General features: G+C 45.5%; 1 protein-coding gene across 1 annotated transcript in view; it reads right to left on the bottom strand.

Annotated features, from left to right (window-relative positions):
* The window catches only part of LOC124011136 (protein diaphanous homolog 2-like), a 610,415-nt gene that overhangs the window by 102,017 nt on the left and 490,206 nt on the right, over positions 1–18,192 (bottom strand).

Genomic DNA, 18,192 nt, shown 5'->3' with positions numbered 1-18,192 from the left:
TTGTGCCTGATTGATCTTGCCTTGCTCAATAAACCAATAGAAAGGTCCCCAAACGTTAAACCCCACACATCTGGCACTCCAGGTGACTGGCACTCCAGACAGACTCATGGAAACGCTCAAGGTATGTGAACCCAGGTCTAGTACTGGGTACAACAACACAAAAATGGTACTTCATAACACTTTGTCACCATGATGTGTGATGTCACACAACAATAAACAGTCATCATTAAGCAAATGGAGAAAACTATAACTTCGCATCATTCACTCGGCTTGCAGGGGAAAGAATAGCGGCGCGAAAGCCAGCCCTTTCCAGACAGGAGAGGTCAGAGAAAGTGTGTTGTCATACCAACAATAGAAAACCATCCCTGAGCTAGTTATCAAACCACCACCATTCACTCGTTTGTAAACCCACCCACACAAAAAATGCTAAAAGAAAACATTGCATTTCACACAGTAACAGGTCAGAGAAACTATTGTGTGTGTTTCAACAACCTCTCCATCTCACTTTGGAGTCTTTGGCACCATGGGCTAATAGCATGCGGGCCAGGAGTAATAGGAATGTATTTTGTAGTAGGCCGCAACACAAATGGCTGTTGGAATAGCTGATTTCACTCATTGTTCCATTGTTTCTCCCTACAAGAGAGGGGTTGGGTCGTCTTGAACCGTGGCCCATGCCGCACTGTGTAATTTACAGGGCAGATGAAGCACTTTCTACCGGGTGAATGGCTATTAACCGCTGCTCCTGTCAGTGCGGCATTATCCCAGCGGCCTCTGAACGCATGGAGACCAGACTCTGGTTGTTCTTTGCCACAAACGCAGATGGAACAACACACAGTGTGACAGTGTGTGAGATGAGGTGAAAAGCACACCTCTATTGCACCCATTTTGCAAAACAACTTTCAGAAGGCAAGGTAGCAGGCATGGATACACACACTGCAGTGTGACTGGACACACACACACACACAACCACTACGGAGCTCTCACTGTCAGCAACACACAACAACACTGAGGATTTGTTAGACACAACACGGCATCCAACACCGCCACTGTTCTATCAATCACTTACATAACCCTTCATCTATCTACCTGTATCTCCTGATCTATGCATTTGTGCATCTTTCCCAGGCTGTCTAAAGCTGATCTACAGGCCTATTGGCTGGGCTGTGGATCTATGGATGGGGGATGGTGTGTATGGGATCTATCAGGGGTTCTATGGGGGATCCTATGGGGTGTGATGGCTGATCGGGGGCCTTGCTGCAGCCGTGTCCTCGGCGACGTTGAATCAAGCTGAGCAGGGATGAAAGCAGGGACGGCGGGAGGCGAGACAAGCTGGATTAGCTCTCAGCGGGTCAGTGTTTACTGGACCTCAACAGCAGCACTGGCAATGACCAACGCTACAGCCCACACAGCCTGGCGATGATAGATTTATCTGGCTGATAGATGTGTCTATCTCTCTCTTCATCTCCCTTTCACTTTTTCTGTCACACTGTCTATCTCGCTTGCGCTCCCTTTCTCTCGCTTTCTCTCTGTCACTTTCTCGATTTCTCTCTGTGTTCCTCTATCTTTCTTTTTATATATATTGTTTCTCTCTCTTTCTCCCTCTCTCATCAGCTCCCTTTAAAGATCAAAAAAGCTGGATGGAAGGGTGTTTACATCAAACCTTGTTTCCACACATCCAATCTCTCAAAGATGCCAACTTTCAACAAAGTTATACAGTAGTTCTAGCCCATTAAGTTCTGGCTAAACCACAATATGGTCCTGCTTAACCAATGTTCCTGACTATTTTTCTCTCCCCTTCACCAGCTGTAAGCAGCACTTTTAGTGTCACGTGATAATGAGCCCAAAGATGTCATCAAATCCACTAATGGTGCAAGGTTTGAGTGTTTCACACAGGTTTTCCCCCATTACTCCTTCTCCCAACAGTTGTAAATACCTAGCTGATAATTGCCCTGATAATTGCTTCGAAACTAAACCTAAAATACACCAAAACTAATTTCACAAAAATAACAACAGATTCCATAAATTAAGTAAAGTATGATGATGATAAAGAGGGTGAATGGGTGAGTTGATGAGCTCCCGAGTGGCGCAGCGGTCCATGGCACTGTATCTCAGTGCATGAGGCGTCACTGCAGACACCCTGGTTTCAAATCCAGGCTGGAATCACAACCGAAAGTGATTGGGAGTCCCATAGGGACATTTTCTCCTCAATGTCGTGTTATCCAATTGGTAGATACAGTCTTGTCCCATCGCTGCAACTCACATACGGACTCGGGAGAGGCGAAGGTCGAGAGCCATGCGTCCTCCGAAACGCGACCCTACCATGCCACACTGGTTCTTGACACACTGCTCGCTTAACCCGGAAGTCAGCCGCACCAATGTATCGGAGGAAACACCATACAACTGGCGACCGTGTTACCATGCATGCGCCCGGACCACCACAGAAGTTGGAGGCCAAACCCTCCCCTAACCCGGATGATGCTGGGCCAATTGTGCATTGCCTCATGGGTCTCCCGGTCATGGCTGGCTGCTACACAGCCCGGGATTGAACCCGGATCTGTGGTAACGCCTCAAGCACTGAGTGTGCGTAATTGTACATGCTGAACGGCTTCCAATATCTGGGAAAAAAATCCACACCGGGCAGCAGGAGAGAGTGTCGGCGAATGTGGTGATGAGGCTTGTGGAACCTTGCGTTGGCAAGCGGAAAAATTTAACCTTGGACAATTACTTCACTGTCATTGGCCGGCACCGCAAAATAAGGCACCTGCACAGCTGTTGCACAGTACTCCACAATGGTGCTGAAGAATGACAAGATAACGGGGACACAATAAAGAGAGAACCGGAGACTATTACACACTACAAGCAAACAAAGGTATGTCAAAGTGTGTCAAGCAAGTGAAAGTTACGAAGATTTCTGTCAACTGTTAGGACAACGAATAACAGCTCAATTAAATTCAACCAATGCCATTGCGTGAAGACGCACAAAATGTAAACATGAGGTGACAGTAATTGACTATTTTTGATTGCTGCTTTATCAACGCTTATATTAATTATAATGCCAGTATTGCTTTTGTGCTGATTTTTACTATTTATCAAGGCCACTTGGTGCTTAAAATGATGTTTAGGCTACTGATGTTTTCATCATTTGACCACGTGTATGGCTGACAATCAGTCTTGGTGGTTGGAGTATTTAGTTTATTTTGTCATTAGAAGAATAAGCTGTTACCGTGTTCCAACACATATGCCTTCCGTTTCATAGTTGTAACAAAGGCACTTCAAAAATAAAATGCATAGAACACTTGAATTTGTGTTTTTGTAGCCAGCCTACAGTAACGTAAACTAATGAAAATGCTTTAGTGTTATTTTAAATATTATTTTAAAAAGTATTCTAATGTTACCCAAGCCTTCATAAACACAACACAATTATTATTTTTACGCTAGCATATATGAAATGTATTAATTACACTGTTAGAATGTTGCAGTCAGAATGACTGCTCATTAGCTTGAAGGTGGTCCCTTTGAGGCCCACCGATTCAAGTGTTCATGTTCAACCTATTAGTGCGTATATAGAATTCAGGTTATGAAAGTTTGGTTCCAAATATAACTAAGGGATATTACTATTATTACAACATTATTATGATATATTTCAAGCAAACGGTGAGAATAGAGAACATAGTTGTCAGGATTTGGCCAGGGTTGTTCCGGTTTTTGGTCACTAGATGCCCCCATTGTGCCTTTTGACCTTTTGTTTTCCCTTGATCCCCATTATTATTTGCACCTGTGCCTCGTTTCCCCTGATTGTATTTAAACCCTTTGTTTTCTTCTGTTCTTTGCTCTGTGTTTGTATGTTAGCACCCAGCCCTAGTACTCTGAGAACTCTTGTTGATCCCGGTGGACTCTCTTGTGGAATTCTGTTTTTTTTTTCTTGTTTGTTTGTTTTTTTGAGTATCTTTTGAGGCTTTTTAGATATATGCCATTTAGCAGACGCTTTTATCCAAAGTGACTTACAGTCATGTGTGCATACATTCTACGTATGGGTGATCCCGGGAATCGAACCCACTACCCTGGCGTTACAAGCGCCATGCTCTACCAACTGAGCTACAGTCGGCAGAACCCAGAAGATGAGGCAGACACAGCAGTACTTGAGACGGTGTATTTAATGAAGTAAAAAGTGAAGTTCTTCAGGGAAACATGTAACTCCACAACCTCAAAAGGAATCCTACAAGAACAAAGGTAATCCTCCAAGACAAAAAAGGTAAATCCACAAGGTGGAAGGTAAAGCACAACTGAGCTACATCACCCTGCTGTCGGAAAAAGCCCTGGCCTGGGATACTGCTGTGTGGGATGCCCATAGTTCCTGCTGTGCCAGCTACTCTGCCTTTGCTGAGGAATTCAAACGAGTGTTTCAAGGCCCAAGCAGTGGTCCTGACTCAGCCAAACAGCTCCTGACTCTCCACCAAGGTCGGCGCAGCGTGACGGATTATGCCATCCAGTTCCGCACGGTGGCAGCAGCGAGTGGCTGGAACAACGAGGCGCTCACGGTGTGCTTTCTGAAAGGCCTTTCCGACACTATCCAAGATGAACTGGCCACTCGGGAGCCAATCTCGAGTCCCTGATCAAGTTGGCCTCACGCATTGACCAGCGTCTGAGAGAGAGAGAACTCAACCGTAGACCTCTAGCCCCTATCAGTCCCAGCTCCGAGTCCCCACCTTTATCCTCGCTGGCTCCACCGGAACCCATGCAGATTGGACGCATCTCCCAGGCTGAGAGAGAGCCTGCCGGATGAGGGAGCGACGCTGTCTATATTGCGGCAAACCGGGCCATTTCCGTTCCACGTTTCCCGGGCTCCAGGGAAACGCTCTGTCCCGTACAGACCGCGGGGAACTGTAATGGGAAACATAACCTCCTCCCATCCGTCCAACTCCCGTCTGCTCATTCCAGTCACCCTTTCCTGGGACAACCACAAGCTTCAACTTCAAGCCTTGGTAGACTCTGGAGCCGCAGGTAACTTCATGGATGGTGTCTGGGCGAAGGAGAATGGCGTTCCCTCTGAACCTCTAAGTGACCCCATGAGGGTTACTACATTGGATGGAAGCCCTTTGGGATCTGGACTTGTCACTCATGTCACTACCTCCTTGCGACTTTCAGTTTCACAACACCAGGAATTGATGAACTTTCATTTGATCATCTGTTCCGAGTTCCCTCTCGTACTTGGATACCCCTGGCTTCACAGCCATAACCCTCACATCGACTGGTCTGTGGGCACTATCAAGCAGTGGGGTCCTACGTGCCAAGCTACTTGTATTTTCCCGAATTCCCAGAGTTCTACTCCCGAGTCTTTAGAATCCATCGACCTGACCCGAGTTCCCGAGTGTTACCATGACCTCAAACTGGTATTTAGCAAACAGAGGGCCACCATGCTACCACCCCATAGACCTTATGATTGCCCCATCGAACTGTTTCCGGGCAGTTGCCCTCCCAGGGGTCGGATCTTTTCCCTATCTCCACCCGAACGAGCTGCTATGGATACCTACATCAAGGACGCTCTGGAAGCAGGCCTCATGCGTCCATCCACCTCCCCGGCGGGAGCAGGGTTTTTCTTTGTGGCCAAGAAAGACGGTGGATTACGTCCTTGCATCGACTACCGGGGACTCAATGCCATAACCGTCCGTAACCGTTACCCGCTACCCCTTATGGCCACAGCCTTCGAGCTGCTCCAGGAAGCAGTTGTTTTCACTAAGCTTGACCTGCAGAACGCATACCATCTTGTGCGGATCAGACCTGGTGACGAGTGGAAGACCGCTTTAAACACGCCTACTGGTCACTATGAATACTTGGTGATGCCCTTCGGCCTGACCAACGCCCCAGCGGTGTTCCAAGCGCTCATAAACGATGTGCTTAGGGATATGCTTAACATTTGTGTTCGTTTACTTGGATGACATCGTCATCTTTTCGAGCTCTCTTCAAGAACACACTAAGCATGTCAGACAAGTACTCCAACGCCTCCTAGACAGCCATCTGTACGTTAAGCCAGAAAAATGTGAATACCATTCATCCCGAGTACAATTCCTGGGATTTGTAGTGGAACCCGGTCGAGTCCAAATGGACCCCAGGAAGGTAGGGGCGGTAGCGGATTGGCCCACCCCCAAATCCGTTAAGGACGTTCAGCGTTTCCTGGGCTTCACTAACTTTTACAGCAAGTTCATCAAGAACTTCAGCTTGGTGGCAGCCCCTCTCTCAGCTTTAACCAAGGGTGGCAATGCAAGGTTTTTGTGGGGAAGAGATGCTGAGACGACCTTCCAAGGACTCAAGCAGCGCGTCCTCTCTGCTCCCATCCTGATACTACGGATGAACCGTTTGTGGTGGAGGTAGACGCCTCAGAGGTTGGTGTTGGAGCTGTCCTGTCTCAGAGGGGTGAAGACAAGAAGCTTCATCCGTGCACTTTCTTCTCACACCGGCTTACCCCGGCTGAGAGGAACTACGATGTGGGGGATCGTGAACTCCTAGCGGTTAAGATGGCATTGAAGGAATGGAGACACTGGCTCGAGGGGGCTTCTCACCCGTTTCAAGTGCTTACGGACCACAAAAATCTGGAGTATGTCCAGCAGGCGAAGCAGTTGAACTCTAGACAAGCTAGATGGTCTCTTTTCTTCAATCGATTCCAGTTTATCCTCACCTATCAGCCCGGGTCGTAGAATCTCAAACCGGATGCCCTGTCCCGAGTCTACGCTCCTGCCATTCGAGATGACACGGACATGCCTGTCCTTCCTGCTGCTAAGATCGTGGCTCCGATCTCGTGGCAAGTTGAGGATACCGTGAGACGAGCTCAAGCTATTGAACCGGACCCGAAAGGAGGTCCTGCCAATCGGTTGTTTGTCCCCAAGGCAGTGAGGACTCAGGTCCTTCTGTGGGGGCACTCCTCTCGCCTCACCTGTCACCCGGGCGTAGGTCGCACCTTGGAGTTCATCCAGCGTAAGTTCTGGTGGCCTACCATAAGAGAAGACGTTGCCACTTTCGTCAATGCCTGCCCCGTGTGCTGCCAGGGCAAATCTTCTCACCTCCGCCCGCAAGGACTCCTTCACCCTTTACATGTTCCCCACAGACCCTGGTCCCATATCTCGTTGGACTTCATTACTGGTCTTCCTCCATCCCATGGCAATACTACTATCCTAGTCATTATCGACAGGTTTTCAAAGGCGGCCAGGTTCGTCCCTCTGACTAAGTTACCTTCTGCCAAGGAAACGGCTGAGTTGGTAATTAATCATGTGTTCCGAGTCTTCGGCATTCCTCAAGATATGGTTTCTGACAGAGGTCCCCAGTTCGCCTCTAGGTTTTGGAAGGCCTTCTGCCAACTCATGGGGGCTTCTGCCAGTCTATCTTCAGGGTACCATCCGGAGTCCAACGGCCAAACTGAGAGGATGAATCAAGAGCTGGAAACCACCCTCCGATGTATGACTCGTAACAACCCGTCCACATGGTCGTCCTTCATTGTTTGGGCCGAATACGCGCACAACACCTTGCGCTCCTCCTCCACTGGTATGTCCCCGCACGAGTGTCAGTTTGGCTATGCCCCTCCATTGTTCCCGGACCAGGAGGCAGAAGTCAGAGTGCCTTCAGCCTTGAAGTTCGTCAGACGCTGTCGGCTTATGTGGAGGAAGACCCGTCTTAATCTTATGCGTTCCTCACAGAGGTACCAACAACAAGCCAACAGACGTCGCCGTCCCGGGCCTAACCTGCGCCCCGGCCAGAGAGTCTGGCTCTCCACAAGAGACTTACCACTACGGGTGGAGTCTCGAAAGCTGTCCCAAAAATACATCAGTCCCTTTAAGGTTGCCAGGAGAGTTAACCCAGTTTCTTATCGCCTACACATACCCAGATCCCTTAATATTAATCCCACGTTTCACATTTCCTTATTAAAACCTGTTGTTTTTTCTCCCCATGTCCCGGCAGACAGACCTCCCCCTCCGCCTCGTGTCATTGGAGGCCAGCCGGCTTATACCGTCCATCGGATACTGGATTCCCGCCGGGTGCAGTGGTCCTGGCAGTATCTGGTGGACTGGGAAAGCTACAGTCCCGAGGAGCGCTCCTGGGTTCCTGCCAAAGACATACTGGACCCTGACCTCATTCGTCAGTTCAGGGCCCTCCACCCTGAGAGAGCTGGTAGGAACGTCAGGAGCCGTCCTAGGGGGGTGGATTCATTCTGTCAGGATTTGGCCAGGGTTGTTCCGGTTTTTGGTCACTAGATGCCCCCATTGTGCCTTTTGACCTTTTGTTTTCCCTTGATCCCCATTATTATTTGCACCTGTGCCTCGTTTCCCCTGATTGTATTTAAACCCTTTGTTTTCCTCTGTTCTTTGCTCTGTGTTTGTATGTTAGCACCCAGCCCTAGTACTCTGAGAACTCTTGTTGATCCCGGTGGACTCTCTTGTGGAATTCTGTTTTTTGTTCTTGTTTGTTTGTTTTTTTGAGTATCTTTTGAGGCTTTTTGTGCTTTACCTTCCACCTTGTGGATTAACCTTTTTTGTCTTGGAGGATTACTTTTGTTCTTGTAGGATTCCTTTTGAGGTTGTGGAGTTACATGTTTTCCTGAAGAACTTCACTTTTTACTTCATTAAATACACCATCTCAAGTACTGCCGTGTCTGCCTCATCTTCTGGGTTCTGCCGACTATTCGTGGCTCAGTTGGTTAAGTGACTGTTTCTCACTCCGGAGACCCGGGTTCGTAACCGGGTCCTGACAATAGTGTGATGGTGAGGAGTCGTCGATGGCCTATGCTCGCTAGGGTGAGGCAGGCTGAAGTAAGTAAACTGTGAGGATGAGAAGTGTTCATAACAGGTGAATGGATGAATCAAGCAGGTGAGAAAGTTCAGGTAACTGTGCTTGAGGTGTTCACGTGGCTGTGCTGTGGTGTGGCATGCATTGATTGCTGGGCCACTTGTTGTTCAGCATGATTGAGGTATCTACACCAGAGCAGTGAAGGGTTGCTGTCTGTCTGTCCCTCTGTCTGTCCGTCTGTCGCTGGGGACTGGTGTTAGGCTCAATGGGATTCAGCGACTGTTCTTTCCACATCAAAGACATGTCATACTGACAGTATCTGACACCTGACTGTCCTACAGCAGTGCCAGCATGCAGCCGTCTCAGACAAAATCTCTCAATTTCTCATACAGTCTCTCTCTGTTACTCTGCTATTCTCGTGCTTTCTCTCTGCTGGTCTATCTCTCTCTCTTCCATTGTCCTGCTAACTTTTTCCTCTTTCTTATTTTCTTGCTTCCATGCTATTTCCCCATTCTCTCCATCTCAAAATCACACACACTCACATACAGACACATTGTTTTCTCTCAGTATTTCTTCCCTCTCTCCCTCCTCATTCCTCCCTGTCCTCCCATATTCATAGAGAAAGGAAACTTTCAGAAGTGCTCTCAGCACTCACTGTGCCTGTTTCCTGTGTCACCTGGGCTTCAAAAAGCTCTGAGCGGAGAGGGGTCTCAAGGTAAAGCATAACGCAGCCTCCTCTGGCAGCCAGGCTCTGCCTGTTTGTCAGTCTCCTCTCATCTCCCCGTCTCTCTCTCCACCAGCTGTCCTCAAAGGAGGAAAGGAAAGGCTGCATTACCTCTGCACTGCGCCTTACATCACTGACGCAGAGCAAGATTCATTGTTAGGGAGTTGTAGTGGGCTGATAAAAGGGATGTACTGGATATATATATATGGATTAATGGACTGGCTACTAGACTGTCCAATACTCAGAATATTACATCACTTTCTAGATTCCTAGAACAATATACTAGTTCTTTATCAACTCTGCCTGCAATTTGCTATGTTGCTATGTTGTCCCTTACTTTTGCTTTTGCGTATCATCTGGACAATCCTAGATGATCTTAACTGAGCTATCAAAATTCATGAGGCTAGTCAGCTATTTAAAAAGAAAAATTGAATCATTATTGGATTCTTACGGACATTTAGCCCTGTAGAGAACTGTGTTCTGTCATAGTCAGTCTGAGCCCACCATTCTTCCACTCTCAGCACACTAACGCCTCTACGTCTGTCCCTGTCTAATGCCTCTCTCTCCCTCCTCCTCACTCCACCTCAGCACCACCAGGTCACATCCAATCCCATGAGTTGGCCCGGGCGCTAACGCCCTGTGACAGCCTCCGCGGTCTCTGCCACGGCCCGTCACAGGGGGTTGTCAATCTGCACCAGTTGACGTGTGGCCTCCAATTATGTCCTGTACACAACACAATACAACAGGCTGGTACTGGTTGGCACCGGCGCCATCATGGCCATACCTGGCTCACCCCAATGTTGCTGTCCAAGGGACATGTCCTGAAATGTGGGGCCATGTCAATGGTGTTGGGCATGGCTTATGGTGCTGCCCACATGGTCTCCTCCCTCTCTCCCATCACTCTCTCTCTCCCTCCCCCTCTATCAATCTGCTTCCTGGTTGGATAGACTGTGTCCAGTCTATTGGGCAGCCACAGTGTAATTTGGCTCAAAGGGACACAGGGGATAAAGAAGCCTGAGAGCCTGGCTAGGAAAAGCTCAAGTTTAGCGTCGGGCCTCCAGAGTACCAGGGTCCAAAAAACACATAGAAAAAAGCATTAAATAAACATTAATGGAACTGGGTTAGAGGATATTTATTAAGAGAGCTTTTTGGCCCCCTCGCCGACGAGAGTGACGTGCATCATTTGAATAACTCTTACATGCACACAGGTAAACAAACAAGTCAATTTATGTGGTCATTTTGAAAATAAATGTTTCAGCTGTTTTTCCAGGGGAAGTGTGTGTGTTTTTGTTTTGGAATGGTTTACGACAAAACCGAGAAGTTGAACAAGGTCGAATCCCCCCAAAAACACTTGGCTTTCAGGCTACAGTAAGTCTGACTTGGTGTCACGTTGCCGTGTGCTAAAAACAAGACCTTAATCATGGCTCAGTGAAAATACCCTTTGCCAATGGTAAATACACTGATAAAGAGTGACTGATTAAACAATACACACAGTAATGAGAACAACTTTGTTTCATAAGCTCAGAGTTTGTGACAGCATACCAGTAGATTAAAAGTGGATTAAAAGTGGAAGAAGAGTTTGGTTATATACAGATTGACTCCCAGAATTGTTTCCTCATTTTGAAAACTTTGTGGACCCAATGTTCTGACAGATATGTCTGACTGACTCTAGCACTGCAGAACTGTATCAAGAATGTGGTAGGTGAGAAAAATATGTGATAGTCAGTTTTAAAATATACTCTATAGGCTGGCTTTTGTCCCTAAAAACATTTCTCACAAACTGCTTTACATTACCCCTACCTACACCTCCAAAGAGGAAGCAGCAGCACAGTGGCAAAAACCCCCAGGAAAAGCTAATTAAGAAACCTAGAGCACAACCAGACTCTGGTGTGCCTACAACTGTCTGAACTCAGAATTCTAGTCAATAACAACCAGAATACTTCTCCAACTCCCTAAAACTCCATTTGAATGTAGGAAAAAGGTTTGTTGTGCCCATGAAAAGAACACAAAAGTTGGGTTCATTTCACACAGTGAAAATAATTAAAATTGTACCAAATTGAAATCCACAGCACTGTAAAACTCATTGAAAACTCCTGGACGTTATCCAAAGTAATTAACAAAACACCTTGGACATGCCATAGACAACACCCCCCCCCCCTCTCATTCATATTGCTGTCTGGTCTTCCTATCTCTTTCATTCTTGCCTTTTCTTTCTTCTCTCTCTCCCTCTCTGCCCCCTCTCTCTTTCTCTCCCTCCCTCTCTAGCTCTCTCTCTCCCCCTCTGTCCTTCACTTCCAACAAGGTGAGAATTGTCTGATAGTGTCACTCCTGCCACTCCTCCATGTGTAATTACGTTTCATTGTACGGCTGCACGAGCAATCAGAGCACATCCTCATTTAGCGGTGACCCCCCGGTGAAAAAGGATGGAAATGGAGCACAACCGAGGGAGTGGTCAGATGACTGAAGAGGTACTCGTTTACTCCAATGTATATTGACAAGGATAGTTTGGCTGAGGAGAAACCTTTTGTCGGCATCCCAAATGGCACCCTATTCTCTTTAAAATACATTACTTTGACCGGGCCCATAGGCCTGTGGTCAAAAGTAGTGCACTATGAAGGAAAGTGGGTGCTATTTGGGACAAAGCCTGGAGATTGTTGTTAGAAATCAGAGAAAAAGAGACAAAAACGATCCTGGATCAATCATAATGCCAGTATGTTCATTCAGTGAATTAAATAAGTGAAGACTATGATAGAATTGCTTATGAAATCATGCACATTTAGAACTTGACTGAGAGAGATGCAGGCTTAGCATCAATTAGCTACCCGGAGATGTTAAATAACAAGACGGTACAGAACACACAAAGGAGTATAAAAGGTGTATATCGCCGGAGCTGGATCTGTCAACTACAACAGTAGTACACACATGCACGTACATAAGCATAGAACTAATGGAAATGAGGCTTTTAACTTCTCCACATACATTGGGTCTCTCCTTAATGTCCCTTATCTCTGAGTAAGGCTGGCAGCTGAGAGTCAAATCTGATTCCAGATCAGTGTCTCTGTCAATGTCCCAAGTGCATACACAGACTTACAAGTAAAGATACAGACACAGTCAGAAACACAATACCATTAAAAGTACACATGCACAGCCTTTCACACTTAAGATCAGAAACGCACACACCACACACACACACACACACACACACACACACACACACACACACACACACACACACACACACACACACACACACACACACACACACACACACACACACACACACACACACACACACACACACACACACACACACACACACACACACACACACACACACACACACGTTTTATGATTTCAGAGGTACTGCTAGGGTTGCAAAGCGTCAGAGCATTTCTGGTAAATTTCCAGAATTTTTCTGGAAATTTTCATGGGAAGGTAAGCCCTGGAAATTGGGGAATTTTGCTTAAATTCATCAAAAAAGTTAGCTTACAACAGTGAACCTTTGTTGTGGGATACACATAAGGGAATTCTAGGTCTTGTGGCATATTTTGGTTAAACTAATTTCTTCTAGTTACTTTTTGCTACCATGTGGGTTTTAGCTTGCTTGAGGCTGCTAACCGAGCAATGTTAATTTGTCTGTTTCCATACGTTTCATTAAAATAAAATATATCTTACAAAGGGGTTGTTTAATCTAACAGCATAACTATTTATGTATACATGGAATTGTATTTGTTCTTTTACAAATTTTTCATAATCTTTACAGGAAAAGGCTCGTTTAAATATGGATTAGACCAAGGTGCAGTGTGGTAGGCGAACAACTTACTTCATTTAAAAAGAACACCGAAAAACAACAAAATACAAAACGAACGTAAAGTTCTGCAGGCTACACAGCACCTATACAAAATCAAGATCCCACAAACTAAGGTGGAAAACTGGCTGCCTATGTATGATCCCCAATCAGAGACAAGGATAGACAGCTGCCTCTGATTGGGAACCATACCCGGCCAACAAAGAAATAGAACACATAGATTTTCCCATTCAAGTCACACCCTGACCTAACCAAATATAGAATAAAAAAGGCTCTTGAAGGGCACTATCTGATGTGTGGAGACATTTCACTGCTGCTAGTGTAGAAGGAAAAGCTGTGTACATTTGCAAATACTGTGCCAAATCATATGTGAGGAATGCCACAAAGATGCAGAATCATCTGGCCAAGTACATAAAGTTCCCTCAGCACTCACAACAAGCAACCTCTGACAAAAGTCCCTATACTTCTATATTCCGGGTGAAAATGATGAATCAGAATCATCGATAGCAACAGCTCATGGTCCTCCTGGAATCAGATTTTTTTTTTGACTCAATGGAGGAACGTAGTCAGAGGAATGCTGATGAATGTCTTGTTCAAGCTGTGTATGCAACTGGTTCACCTCTGATGCTCACAGTCAATGTGTACTGGAAGATATTTCTGAATGTTCTTCGCCCAGCATACACCCCTCCAACCAGACATGCTTTATCTACTAATTTGTTGGATGCAGAGTTCAACAGAGTTCAAGTGAAGGTCAAGCAAATCATAGAGAAAGCAGACTGTATTGCAATCACCTCTGATGGGTGGTCGGATGTTTGTGGGCAAGGAATAATTAACTACATCATCTCCACCCCTCAACTAGTATTCTACAAGAGAACAGACACAAGTGATAACAGGCACACTGGTCTCTAAATTGCAGATGAGCTGAAGGTGGTCATTAATGACCTTGGACCACAGAAGGTATTTACACTGGTGACAGACAATGCTGCGAACATGAAGGCTGCTTGGTCTAAAGTGGAGGAGTCCTTCCTTCACATCACAGCCATTGGCTGTGCTGCTCATGCATTGAATCTGCTCCTCGAGGACATCATGGCAGTGAAAACAATGGACACACTCTACAAGAGAGCCAAGGAAATGGTTAGGTATGTGAAGGGTCATCAAGTTATAGCAGAAATCTACCAAGCAAAGTGAGAAGAATAAGAGCACAACTTTGAAGCTGCCCAGCAACACCCGTTGGGGTCTCTCCAAGAAATGGCCATATCACAGTCTGCCGATATGGACAGCTCCATCAAGAGGATCCTCCTGGATGATGTATTTTGGGCGAGAGTGGTGACCAGCCTGAAAATCGTGAAATCTATAGCAGTAGCCATTGCACGGATTGCGGGAGACTATGCCATCCTGTCTGATGTTCAGACTGATGTAAGAGAATAAATCCGTACTGCCTTGTCCACTTCACTGTTACATCAAATACATCAAAAAGCGTGAAGACTTTTGCCTGAAGCCCATACACGCCACAGCATACATGTTGGACCGCAAGTATGCAGGCAAGAGCATCCTGTCTGGCGCAGAGATCAACAAGGCCTATAGTGTCATTACTACCGTGTCTCGCCACCTTGGCCTGGATGAGGGCAAGGATATTGGCAGTCTGGCGAACTACACTTGCAAGCAGGGGCTTTGGGATGGAGATACAATATGGCAGTCGTGCCACCATATCTCATCAGTCACCTGGTGGAAGGGACTTTGTGGATCTGAGGCTCTTTCCCCTGTTGTTTTCATCATCCTCCAAATCCCACCAACATCAGCCGCTTCAGAGCGCAACTGGTCCTTGTTTGGGAACACACACACTAAAGCACGCAACAGGCTGACCAATACAAGTGTTGAAAAAATGGCACATTTTAGGCTCTTTGAGCCTGACAACGGGCCATCCTCAACAAGGTTGGAAAGTGACAGTGAAGATGAGGCCTTAGCGTCTGATTTTCAAGAGGTGGACATTGAGGAGGTCCAGGGAGAAGACATGGAAGCCTGAGAGGGAGACAACCAAAGCTTTAGTTTCTACACTATCATTTTACAGATGTTTGTTGAAAACAATTTTGTGAGATGCGATGGATCATTGGGGATCATTCAATATTCCCTTTCTTTTGTTGTTCAGTGAAACCATCCCATGTGCAGAGTCAACTCATTTAAATAAAGTTTACTTTGTAACTAAATCATTTTTAAATTTCTATTTGAATGATTTAATCATTTGCAATTATGTCTACTTTTGATACGGTTAAAGGTTTATGTTTCTGTCTCCAAATGATATGGTAAATATATCCAATGCAAAAAACATCTACATTTAAATGGTATTAATATTAATTTGCATATATTTCCGTTAATTCCCATATATTCCCGTTAATTGCCACGGAAAGTTTCCACCTCTGAATATTCCCCAAAATGTGTAACCCTAGGTACTGCTCATGACCATACAAGAACATCCTGCCGCGAAGAATGCGTACGCATGCATGCACACACGAACACGCAGACACGTCAACGCACACACACACACTAATGAAAGGGTCGGGCTGTGAAGTGTTGTGTCAGTGGTTAGATGAATCTCTACTTCCCCATGGAGACCACTTTCCCTCTCCTCCCTCCCTCCCTCCTGAGCATTTGAAAAATTAAAAGGAAGATTCAGTGTCAATTTTACTGTCGATTTATTTTGCTATGCTCGCCGCTGAAATATTAATGTGCGTCGAGAGGAAGGGCAAGTTAGCCTCACTTGAGTATTCACAGCTCCGTGCTTGCACCCAGCTGCTGTTGCAACAACTCAATGAGTGGAGGGATCACAACGTGCAGATGGTGTAATGACCACCTCTGAAATGGATTGCAACTGGATAGTGAACAATCAGACGTAAGGTGTTAGGTCAGTGTGGGTTAAGTATTGAATGATTGATTTGTAGAGTCAGCGGAAAAAATGGTGCCATTGACTGACATCCAAGATTCATCCTAGCGAGCTGTGTGTAGAGCATACACAGACAGGGACATTGGCTCATGCATATATATAAGACACACACAAGCATACAAACAAATATGTACAGTATATCACGTATCAAAAAACATGTCATCATCTCTACCTATTTCCAGTGTTAAATGCAGACACCAAAACATATATACATGTATATATATCATAAAGCACGTGCCATTTTGTTAACTATGCCTTTTCTAGTTGAACACACTTACAATTTGTTGTTTATTTCTAGTGCGGTTCCCAATGTCACCCTGCTCCTCCCACAGTGTGGTTTTTGTGTAATTTAGCATCAGTGAAAACATGACAATGCAGATCTGCCATGTTTACCAGACTCTGGCTTCATCTTGTCAACTCATAAAAGGTCAAACATCCCGCTTCCCCAAACGGTTGATCTAATCGGTAAACATCAATTCATACCTCTCCGCATTGCAACCGTAACTCAAAATAGCTCCGTGAAGTGTATCACGGATAGACACGAAGATGAAGACTGGCACTAGAGTTAATGTATCATTTCCTCGATGCTAATTGTTTATCACAGATATAAACGAAGGTGGACTTCTCCTCAGAGCGCTAATGGTCCTGTATCATCTCCTCAATGATGCTAAGCTAATGTAATTAGGCTAACAACTAGATTGTATCTGTAAACATCATCTTCTCCGTATTACAACTATGACTCAAAATAGCTCTATAGTGTATCATATACAGTGGGGCAAAAATGATTTAGTCAGCCACCAATTGTGCAAGTTCTCCCACTTAAAACAGGTGTCTTTTATACTGATAACAAGTTCAAACAGGTGCCATTAATACAGGTAACGAGTGGAGGACAGAGGAGCCTCTTAAATACGAAGTTACAGGTCTGTGAGAGCCAGAAATCTTGTTTGTTTGTAGGTGACCAAATACATATTTTCCACCATAATTTGCAAATAAATTCATAAAAAATTCTACAATGTGATTTTCTGGATTTTTTTTCTCATTTTGTCTGTCATAGTTGAAGAGTACCTATGATGAAAAGTACAGGCCTCTCTCATCTTTTTAAGTGGGAGAACTTGCACAATTGGTGGCTGACTAAATACTTTTTTGCCCCACTGTATAGGCTATACACAACTTCTCCTCAGAGCATTCCTGTATAATCTTGTCAATGATGCTAAAGTAATCTAGTTGAGATAACAATTGGGCGCAGTAGATAAGAACCAGGTGTAATTGTATGGAAGGTGGATCTGTGGGGCTCTCTGCCTGGCATAGAGAGGGTCCTTGCTTAGAATACATTTTTTGGGTTCTGCAGGGGGGCATATGGAGGAATCTCATGCTGGATATCTCTCCATCTCTCTCTCACACACACACACACACACACACACACACACACACACACACACACACACACACACACACACACACACACACACACACACACACACACACACACACACACACACACACACACACACACACACACACACACACACACACACACACACACACACACACACACACACACACACGTGCAGGCACACACTCGTTGTTCAGAATGCTTTCACCTGATGGTAATTAAGTTTATCGCGCTGTGATTACATGAATTACACAATTGGATCCACTGATTGTATCTCGGGTGCTGATGAAATGGGAACAATTGCAGGTTTGCCATTTTTAATTGAAAACTACTGCAGCATAGAGCCCAACATTCTGAGAAGATGGGAAAGATGTGGGGGAAATTAATCAAATAACCCCCAGATCTGGAGCAAACAGAGGGGTAAGGAACAAAGGTTAACAAAACAATGAACAAAGGTTAACAAAGCCACAATTTGAATTTTCCCAGATTCAGTTTGAGGTTACTCCTAATAAGTCAGCCTCTTAGTCACAAGAGGTTGTCCTAATATGGACACCCTA

This window comes from Oncorhynchus gorbuscha, linkage group LG23, assembly GCF_021184085.1.
Source record: "Oncorhynchus gorbuscha isolate QuinsamMale2020 ecotype Even-year linkage group LG23, OgorEven_v1.0, whole genome shotgun sequence".
Classification (NCBI taxonomy): domain Eukaryota; kingdom Metazoa; phylum Chordata; class Actinopteri; order Salmoniformes; family Salmonidae; genus Oncorhynchus; species Oncorhynchus gorbuscha.
The sequence above is the reverse complement of the archived record's forward strand: the minus strand, read 5'-3'. Positions and strand labels throughout refer to the sequence as shown.